This window comes from Triticum urartu, chromosome 3A, assembly GCF_056163025.1.
Source record: "Triticum urartu cultivar PI428250 chromosome 3A, HENAU_Tu73, whole genome shotgun sequence".
Taxonomy (NCBI): Eukaryota; Viridiplantae; Streptophyta; class Magnoliopsida; order Poales; family Poaceae; genus Triticum; species Triticum urartu.
In genome coordinates, this window is record NC_141875.1 from 573,745,396 (window position 1) to 573,755,036 (window position 9,641).

Here is a 9,641-nt window from a genome sequence, read left to right on the forward strand (position 1 = left end):
CAACGCCTTCAAGGTGATAGGCAGCATAAGTAACCTTGTTAGCTTCGGCTACGTTGGCAGAACGTATCTTGTGGGTGATGCTGCGAAGCCAGTTATCTGCATCGAGGGGCTCGACAGAATGGTTAAACTTTGGTGGGTACAACTTGATGAAGTCATTGATTGACAGCAAGTCATTTCACTGATGGCGTGCAGTGTTCTTCTCAATCCGCTCCAGCAAGCAGTTAGTCTCACGCTTGTTTCTCTCCGCCTCCAGTATCACTTCAGCCACAGAAGGCGGGTGAGGCAGATTTTCACCCCTAACTGCACTGTCTTCCCCCTGCTCCAGGGCAGCAGGGTTGCTGCGGGTGTTGACCATCCTAGGAGAAAACAAGACAACGGTTTAGACAAGGATGGAACAACTTAGCAAGGAAGTGCAGAATGTAATGGATAACACGGAATGCAGAGGTGTTCATCCGTATGACATGGTAATATAGAACTGCCATATATACACCAACGGTCATACACACCATACATAGTTTAGTACAAGCCCAGGCTAAAGTACAACTACGAGGAAAGACGTTACATCTCATCGGAGGCATTCCAAGCTCCTATACATTATTTGTCTACACCTCCGGAATTGATTACACACTAAGTCATATTCCACAAGTCACGCAGGACAGTGGAAAGACAACTATTACAATACTAGTGATACTACTACTAACTCAGACAGCTCCGTAGTAGTCCTCATAGAAGTCACCTCCATAGCCTGGAAGTTCAACGTGATCATCCGGGAACAGACGGTCCTGAGGAGCCTGTGGACCAAAGGGGCTAGGATGAGGTCTTGGACCAACAAACTATGGCCTGCGGGGACCACGGGGTTGGGTGATGCCTCCCACATCATGCCAATACACCATGTCTGGCAGAGCAGATCTCACAGGATACAGATCCCTTGTATCCATACATCCAGCTTGCACAGCCGGTGCAAACCGAGTCAAAGTGGCCCAATGATCAGCATGGGTGTTGAAAAGCTCCAGTCTCAAGGCCTGATTCTCTCGGTCCTTATCCTCGAGCATCTCGGCAGTGGCACGCGTTAGTGAGTCCTCCTGAGAGGAGTCAGCATAGATAGCCTGGAGATACCCTTGCGCTCCTGGGAGTGAAGCTGGCATATAATGGAAGTCGGTGTTCCGAAGCAGGCCAGTCCGGACTCGCATGATGGTCATCATGGAATAGGCAACATCCTGCATAGCCATCTCAACAGTAACCCTGAGTCCATAGGAACAGTGGAGGGACTCGGTAGATCCAGGATGAGAAGGAAATATCCTGACGGTGGATAAATATTGGCTTTGATTAAAGTCTCGGAATTGCTCTTCGACAGTGTATTCGGGATACCAACGGTAACCCGTCTCGATCATTACTCGGACTAACATAGCAGTATGACCGGGAACATCGAGGCACCGGGTCAGGCGAACCACTTGGTTTTGAGCATGAGTGGCCATCTGAAAGCACAACCACAATGCAAAGACATTAGAATTTCTAGGGAAAATTGGACAACATAACAGTTGTAAATGCTCAGAAAAAGATTTGAGACATCCACAAAAGTTTGCAATACCACTCAACAACATCTTATCAGGGTTCTGATTCAACTGGCAACATACTAAAATTAGTAGAAACTGTATTGAGGCTTGTAACAACAATCCTATAAGCTACTATGGATTAGTAACACGTGAACCTGACAGAAGAAGAGAGCCTAGTCCTTAACCCACGTTGAATGAGAAGAGAATGACTCAGATCAGAGGGCATAAGGTAAAGGAGTAAAAGAGCCTTACGTTCCCTCCCACAATCAATTCCCTTACATATAACTAAAGCATTTCTAGACTCGACATCGACCAGTTTGGCTCAACGAACCTACAGGCAGTCCAGCTCTGATGCCAACGCTGTCAGGACCCTGATTCCAAGTCACATTGATCTAGCCGGTAACACTTCATATCACATTGCGGCCTCACGCACGGTATCCCCACGGGTGTCGCCTTAGCATGGCCCGGGACCATTTGCGCCTTTTGGCTCACGTATATGATAGTGTCGCTAGCATCCATATGACAGAGAACCCGGGCCAACATGGCTAGTCGTGAACCCAAAGCGGCACAGACCTATGGAGACAGGCATGTGTGAATCACATCGAGCATGTCGGTCATCAGCGTGTGAATCTGGGCTGTAGCACTGGGCTAACAGGACTTCGGGGAACCCGGGCTGTAGCAAGCTAGGCAGGACTCCGGATGTCACCGCGTGACATTTCCCCGAAGGGACAGACATAGGAACGAAGTGAAACACATGCCGGCCAGTCAAGTGTCCTGAGCAGTAGTGCTGGGCTAGCAGGACTCCGATGAACCGGGCTATAGCGGACTACTATGGCTCGAGGAACACTAGACTACATTTCCCCATAAGAAAGGCTGCCAAGGATAAACAACTAGATTGTCGAATCCCACACATACCAAGCATTTCAATCATACACACAATATGCTCGAGATGTGCAAATACAACATGGCATCACAACAAAACTCTACAACTCAAGTATTTTATTTAAAGGCTCCAGAGAGCCATACATAACATGTTCATACAGGTAGGGGTCACATGACCCGACACTCAAGTCATACAAGCATACAAGTACATGCGGAAGCAAATAGTCTGAGTACAGACACTAGAAAGAAAGAAGGCTTCTCGAAGCCCGTCTATCTACATAGGGCCCTCCATGGCCAGGATCACCACCTGGGTGGCTAGTCACTTGTCGACATCAAGGTCTACGTAGAACCCATCGGCGGGGGCGGTGTTGTCGTCTGAAAACAGTAATTAAGCAAACAAGAGTACAAAGGTACTCAGCAAGTCTTACATCAGAACCTACTATACATGCTCATTCTCAAGAATGTGGTGGAGTTATTGCAGCAAGCCAGCTTTCACTCTTGGCTAAGCTATCCTACGGGACACCACTTAGTAAAATAGTTTTCACACACGAGTCCACTAATCACAATACTCCACCGGGGATCCTCCCTCGTCATCCTACGAGAGGGCCATCCTCGGTACTCACACTTATCTTGAGTCTTTTAGTAGTGTCCATTAACTTGTCTATGAACTGTATAGGCAACCAAGTAGTCCTTTACCGCGGACGCGGCTATTCGAATAGATGATGTTAACCCTGCAGGGGTGTACTTCTTCATACATGCTTTCACCACTTACCGCCGTTTACACGACATGTACTCGGCAACCTTCAAGCGGAAGCCCAACGAGGGTGTCTGCCACGGCCTACCTAAACACTCAAGTCTCTAGTCCAGGTTTATCGCCTATCCAGGTTCCATCCGCAGGGAGTCCAGCCGAGGTTTCCACATACGGCCCCGAACGATGTGAACAGGGTTCCCGAGACACCAAACGGGTGACTCGGTACACCATGCCACGGTGTATCTACCGCAACATAGCCCACCCCTAGGGTCAGCGCTACGCACGGCCGCCAACACATAACCTACAAACACCAGAAACTATTTGCAACTCCTGGACAGAGTACTAGGGTGATTAAGAAGCCGAGAGGGTCCATTGGTTTCAGGCCCAACGTATATATGGTAGTAACTGAATCTTAAATCACACATACAGATCTCGGTTCTTAGGGACGACCTCAATGAAACAACCCACCATGTACTCCTACATGGCCTCTCATCGATACCTTTACCAAAACATGTTCAACACATCCCTCACATTACCGACATAATCATTTCACTCTAGCCCATCACCCAGATGAACCAGACCTGACACAACTCTAACCATAGCGGGCATAGCCAGGTAGGAATCACATACATGGCTCAATCAACTCCTGCACATGCTAGTGGGTTTCATCTAGTTACTGTGGCAATGACAGGTCATGCAGAGGATAAGGGTTCAACTACCGTAGCACACAGCAGTTTGAATCGCGTTGTCTTAATGCAGTAAACAAGAGCAGAAGCGAGAACATGGGTTTGTATCGGAATGATCAATGGGTTGCTTGCCTGACGTAGTGGTAGTAGGGTACTGCCCTTCAGACGGATACTCGAGGTTATCCTCGGAGGCAAAACCTACCACGAAAGACACACAGAATATAATCAACACATGACAACATGCAACAATATGATGCATGCTATGACATGGCAAGATGAATGTGTCTTGGCCTAATGCAAGCTAAAACAGAAAGGAATGAACCCATTTGAATCAAAGATTCAAATGTTAGTTCATTTAACATAGCCTTATTAGTGCATTATCTTATTTTTCTTAAACAGCAAGGTTATCTTGTTTTGTCAAGCATGAAACCATTACCAATGGATAGATTGAATTTTTCTGATCAAAATTCATATATAAATCTTTGCATTTGGAGTTATGGTTGATTTTCTATGATTTTCAGAAGTTTTGGCTATTTTCTGGAATTTCCTATTAAAGAATAAATCCAGAAAAGGATTTACTGCGTCAGCCTGGCGTCAGTGTGACGTCAGCGGTCAACTGAGATGGTCCAGGTCAACCCTGACCTATGGGTCCCGTCTGTTAGTGTCAACTAACTAACTAAGTTTAGTTAGTGTTAAACTAATACTAAACTAGTTTAATTAGTGGCCTGGGGCCCACATGTCAGTGAGTCAGGGGAAAGTCAAACTGGGGTCAACCCGGGTCAAACTCGCCAGAGTTGACCTGGGGCTCGTCGCTGGCAAGGCCAGGGACGGCGGAGGGGTGCTGGTTTCTTCCTCCGGCGACCAAATGGCCGGCGGAGGGCATCTACGTGACGCGGGCACTCGTCCGCGTCGAGTGGTGTAGGTGGTTGGGCCTGGGGTGGCCGGAGTCGTCTCCGGCATCGACCTTGGCGGTCGTCGGGGCTCGGGTGAGGTCGGGGTCGTCGTTGTGACGGTCGTGGTGGCTCATGCGGGGCACGTATGTGCTCTACGCGGCGCGGGGAGGAATCTGGGCACGACGGCCGGACCATTAGATGACCGGAGACTCGTTGGCGGCGAGCTCAGGCGGCGGTGCGTGCGGGCGAACTCGAGGCGGCGCGTACGGTGCACGAGAGCTAGAACGGAGAGGGGGAGAAGGGTCAGTGGCTCACTGCGGTTGCAGGGGAGCGAACGGCGAGCTCGGGGAAGAGCTAGAGCGAGCGGGTCGGCGAGGGGGATCTGCGGCAACCAAGGTTGAATACGAGCTCGGTGAAGATGCTCGGGGGCCTCCGGCAGAACGTGGCTCGGTGGAACGGTCGAGGAGGGAGTGGCGGAGCTTCAGGACACGGTGGAGCGGCGCGTTGACGACGGTGGGCACGGTTACAGCGGCGGAACGGCGGTGGCTGCGTCGGCCATGGCAGAGGGGAGCGAGGGAGAGAGGCAAGGGGGAATGGGCGTGTCCAGGGGGTTCGGTGCGCGATGTGGAGGCGTGTCGAGGCATCACGCTGGCACGGCGATGGCAGGCAGGCTGAGAGGTGGCGTGGCGAGCTCCTGTGCTCGCCGTCGAGCACCTGCTCGCCTCGCTGGCTAGGCGAAGCAGCTGCGTGGAGCGGCTGCTGGGCCGGGCCAGCTAGGTGGGCCGGCTGGTGGCCTGCGCCAGGTAAGTTCCTTTCTCTCTCTTTTTCTGTTTTTCATTTATTCTATTATTTCTGTAACTTGAGGGCTTTATTAAAAATGCCAGGGCATTTCCAAAAATCATAAAATTAATCATGGCTACTGCTTAGAATATATCAAAGAGCAAACATTTTAGTTTATGATTATTTGTGCATTTAAAATATTTTATAGCATTTAAATGCCCAAATGCAAATACTACAATAATTAATCCAATGACCTTAAGATGTCCTAGAAAAATGTGCACCATTTTTGTCAAAGGTTTTAACCCAAAACAAAAAGGGTGTGCTTTCTAGAAGGGCATTTCTGTCATCCCCATTTCAGTTTTCTGGGATTTAAACATGATGCAACACTCTAATGCTTGAACTAGCTAGGGTGTGACAGAATAGAAGAAACCCTAATACAAATCTGAGGTAAATGAGAGGAGCACTTACAGATGACAGGGGGCGGCGATGGTGCGCCAGAGTTATCTGGTCGGGTCAGGTTGATGCAGCGGCCTGAGTTGGTGTAGTCGTTGGAGGTTGCGGCGGCAGAGCTCGGGTGGCAGAAGAGAAGCAAGAGGAAGATGAAGGCAATGAGGTAAGCGGGAAAATGGAAAATACCCCCGTCCCTATTTATAAGGGGGTGGATACAAGGCATGCACGGGAATCGAGGAGGCCAAAATCATCATGTGGCTCATATAGATAAGGATCAGTTAAGATGTTATGGGCCTTGCGCAAAATTAATGTGAAATGACTTCATGGCAGTTTAAGAAGATTCTGTGAGCGGACATCACGGCGGGTTACAACAAGGTTTATCAAACAAGCAATGCGAGATTTTGACAAGTCGGGTATTGAAGATTGATATGAACAAGTTCAAATCAACCTGGGGCCTAATGTTGGGGATATAACTATTGGGTATGAACCGCCCAGGATGGGCTGGGTCATACCACTGGTGACTTATCAATGCAGATGGCGGCTCATATAGGCCCATTGACGGCCCAAGACCCAGAGGTGACTTGAGGCCCAAGAGGATGAACCGCCATATGTGTATGACTTGTTTTGTAAGGCAAGCGTAGTTAGTCACCAAGCCGGACACGTTGTATATGAGCCGACCAGGACTCCGTGAGCCGCCGGGCATCAACCTATGTATATAAAGGGATGACCCGACGGCGGTTTAGGGACAAGAAAAAACAGATCGAGAACTAGGTCAAGCAATACAACCCCAAAATGGAGTAGGCCTTTACCTTCACCACAAGGGGCCAAACCAGTATAAACTCTATGTGTCCTTTGTCCCGATTAACCCCTTTAAGCTAACCTAGTTGCGATGGCTCCACGACTAAGTCCTTCCGCTAGGACATCCGCCATGTCAACTCCACTACATGGGGGTTGAGCAACATATACTTCTTCCTCAAGCTCACCATTGAGGAATGCACCTTTCACATCCGTTTGATATAAGATGATATTATGCTGGTTAGCATAAGCAAGCAATATGTGAATAGCCTCAAGTCTAGCAACAGTTGCAAAAGTTTCATCGAAATCAATTCGTTCAACCTGTGTGTAGCCTTGAGGTACAAGCTATGCCTTATTCCTCACCACAAGGCCATTTTCATCTTGCTTGTTGCAGTAGATACATTTGGTGCCGATGATATTGTGCTTGTGTGGGTCTGGTCGCTTGACAAGTTCCCAAACATTGTTGAGCTCGAACTGAAGTAATTCCTCTTGCATTGCTTGAATCCACTTTAGGCTCCGGAAATGCATCATCTACTTTGGTGGGCTCTGTGATAGAGACAAAAGCAAAGTGCCCACAAAAGTTAGACAAATGTGAAGCTCTTGATCATGTGAGAGGACCTGGTGCTTTGATGTCATTGATGATTCTCTCAATCTGCACTTCATTAGCAATGCGAGGATGAGCGGGTTGACGATATTGAGTGGGCTCGGCATTTTCTTCAGAGCCATTTTCCTCAGGTGCATCAGCATGATGTTCTTCACGATCTGGAATGACTTCTTCAGCAGATTCTTTGGTAGGAATGACATCCTCTGTAGCCTTGAACTTGATGGATTCCTCAGGTGACATTTCATCTAGCACAGGAGGTAGGTGCTCTCTTTGCAAGTTGTTAGTTCCATCGAACCGCACATCTACAGTTTCAACAAACTTGTGGTTATAGGTGTTGAAGACTCTATAGGTGAACGACTCCTTTCCGTAACCAAGCATAAAACCTTCATGTGCTTTCGGTGCAAATTTAGAATTTTGATGAGGATCTCTAATCCATCATCTAGCCCCGAAGACTTTGAAATAACTCACATTGGGTTTCTTGTTACTGAGGAGTTGATATGAGGTATTTTTGAAAAATTTGTGAAGATATACCATGTTGATGATGTGGCACGCAGTATCAATTGCCTAAGGCCAGAAGCAAGGAGGCATCTTGTATTCATCAAGCATAGTGCGAGCCATCTCAAAAAGAGTCCTATTCTTACGCTCCACGACATCGTTTTGCCGAGGAGTATAAGGAGAAGATAACTCGTGAGTAATACCAACTTCAACAAGATAAGTCATCAAGACCAGGATTCTTGAACTCGGTCCCATTTTCACTTCTGATGTGCTTGATCTTCACACCAAAGTTGGTTGAAGCCCTCGAGGAAAATTGTTTGAAGACTTCCTGCACTTCAGTTTTGTAAGTGATGATATGCACCCGTGTGTAACGAGAATAGTCATCAACAATGACAAAGCCATATAAAGATGCAGCATTAGTGAATGTGGCATAATGAGTAGGGACAAAGAGATCCATGTGAATCAATTCAAATTGATGAGTGGTAGTCATGATAGTCTTTGAGGGATGCTTGGCCTTGGTCATCTTTCCAGCTTCACAAGCACCACATAGGTGATCCTTGAGGAATTTGACATCCTCGATGCCAATGACATGCTTCTTCTTCGCGAGCGTGTGCAAGTTCCTCATGCCAGCATGACCAAGTCGTCGATGCCATAGCCAGCCTTCTAAAGCTTTTGCTAGTAGACATGTGGCAGGTTGTGGTCATGTAGAGAAATCAACAATATACAAGTCTGCTCTCCTAAAGCCTTCGAAGACTTTGGAATTGTCAGCTTCCATGATCACAACACAAGGATACTTGCCAAAGACAAAAACCATATCAAGATCACAAAGCATTGAGACAGACATGAGGTTGAATCCTAAGGACTCGATAAGCATGACTTTGTACATGTGTCGACCCTTTGAGATCGCAACCTTATCTAGACCCAATACCTTTCTTTTGCCTTTGTCAGCGTAGGTGATATGCTCAAGATGCAATGGAGATGACACACTGTCCATCAATAAGTTCCTGTCGCCAGTCATGTGATTTGTACATCCACTGTTGAGGACCCACTCAGTGGCTTTTGATTGATCATCTGCAGATGAATTAGTGCATCTTACGAACTCATATACGTCATTAGTGAAGAATATGACATCAAATTCATCACATCAATTTCATCAAGCAATAGAACAGATATAGAAGTATGAGGATGTGATAAATGAAAGTTCATCTCTTCATGATTAGCTAGCGCACATTCAAGCATTTTCAGTTCTGCAGCAAATTCTTCAGACCTTTAAGTTCGTCTGGTGGCCTGACCCTGCATAAGAGATTAGTTCTTTTTTTCACCACCCACATCTAATTTGATCCACGTGAGGAATTTGTCCATATGAGTACTTGGATCCATATAAAGATTTTGGTCCATATGAAGAATTTGATCTGGGGTTCCTATTCTTCACAGGTAGTGTCATGATAACATTCACCTGAAGACTTTCAAGGCACCTTTTAGGAACCCAGATTTTCTTCATAGGGGGACCGTTCCTACAGTTAGTGCCAACATATCTAGCAAATACTTCACCATTCTGATTTTTGAATAGTTTATAGTTGGAGTCAAATGACTCATCAGAAGAATATGAAGATTCACATGTAAAGCTAGATAAAGTGGATGGATCTACTGGAGGCCTCTTTGCTGCAACCCATGAGGTTTTGGGATACTACTCAGGTTTCTAGTAAGTCCAATCAGCATTGAGTTTCCTCTCAAGGGCAATACCCTCTTTCC